Source organism: Piliocolobus tephrosceles, chromosome 11, assembly GCF_002776525.5.
Source record: "Piliocolobus tephrosceles isolate RC106 chromosome 11, ASM277652v3, whole genome shotgun sequence".
Taxonomy (NCBI): Eukaryota; Metazoa; Chordata; class Mammalia; order Primates; family Cercopithecidae; genus Piliocolobus; species Piliocolobus tephrosceles.
In genome coordinates, this window is record NC_045444.1 from 62790153 (window position 1) to 62791553 (window position 1401).

The following is a 1401-nucleotide window of genomic DNA, read 5'->3' on the forward strand; positions in this document are numbered from 1 at the left end:
TCCCATCTTGCAAGATGGCGGGTGAAAAAGTTGAGAAGCCAGATACTAAAGAGAAGAAACCCGAAGCCAAGAAGGCTCATGCTGGTGGCAAGGTGAAAAAGGGTAACCTCAAGGCTAAGAAGCCCAAGAAGGGGAAGCCCCATTGTAGCCGCAACCCTGTCCTTGTCAGAGGACTTGGCAGGTATTCCCGATCTGCCATGTATTCCAGAAAGGCCATGTACAAGAGGAAGTACTCAGCCGCTAAATCCAAGGTTGAAAAGAAAAAGAAGGAGAAGGTTCTTGCAACTCTTACAAAACCAGTTGGTGGTGACAAGAATGGCGGTACCCGGGTGGTTAAACTTCGCAAAATGCCTAGATATTATCCTACTGAAGATGTGCCTCGAAAGCTGTTGAGCCACGGCAAAAAACCCTTCAGTCAGCAGGTGAGAAAACTGCGAGCCAGCATTACCCCCGGGACCATTCTGATCATCCTCACTGGACGCCACAGGGGCAAGAGGGTGGTTTTCTTGAAGCAGCTGGCTAGTGGCTTGTTACTTGTGACTGGACCTCTGGTCCTCAGTCGAGTTCCTCTACGAAGAACGCACCAGAAATTTGTCATTGCCACCTCAACCAAAATCGATATCAGCAATGTAAAAATCCCAAAACATCTTACTGATGCTTACTTCAAGAAGCAGCAGCTACGGAAGCCCAGACACCAGGAAGGTGAGATCTTCGACACAGAGAAAGAGAAATACGAGATTACAGAGCAGCGCAAGATTGATCAGAAAGCTGTGGACTCACAAATTCTACCAAAAATCAAAGCTGTTCCTCAGCTCCAGGGCTACCTGCGATCTGTTTTTGCCCTGACGAATGGAATTTATCCTCACAAATTGGTGTTCTAAATGTCTTAAGAACCTCATTAAATAGCTAACTACAAAAAAAAGAAAAAAAAAAAAATGAAGATAATAATGCCTACCCATAGGGTTGTGTGAACATTAAATGAGATCAGTTATGTAAAGATCTATCTATGCAGTGCCTTTTACAGAGTATGTCCACAAATAAATATTACCTGTTTCATTTTAGTTATCTATGTTTAGCTATCTTTGTGTTTTTCCTATCCTGCTTCTTCTTGCTCCACTATACTCTTACATCCTAATTCTCTCATACACGCACACTTTGCTGTGTCTAGCACAGTGCTTTGCTTGTGGTGCACACTCTACATGCTTGCTACCCTGAACAATATTAATGACGGCAGTTACTAGTAACAGTTAATGTTTTCTGACCACCTATATGAGCTAGGCACTATGCTAAGTATCATCGCTTCCTTTAATTCTCACAGGCATATGAGACAAATACTATTTTAATCCTCATCTATGGGAAATTAAAGATTAAAGATGTTCTATAACTTGCCCAAGGTCACAC

At 42.8% G+C, this 1401-nt stretch overlaps 1 pseudogene across 1 annotated transcript; it reads left to right on the top strand.

Moving 5' to 3' along the window:
- Window positions 1–922, top strand: LOC111542848 (annotated as a pseudogene). Its single transcript, XR_002731672.2, has one exon. The product of XR_002731672.2 is annotated as a 60S ribosomal protein L6 pseudogene (transcript).
- The last annotated feature ends 479 nt before the right edge of the window (window positions 923–1401 follow it).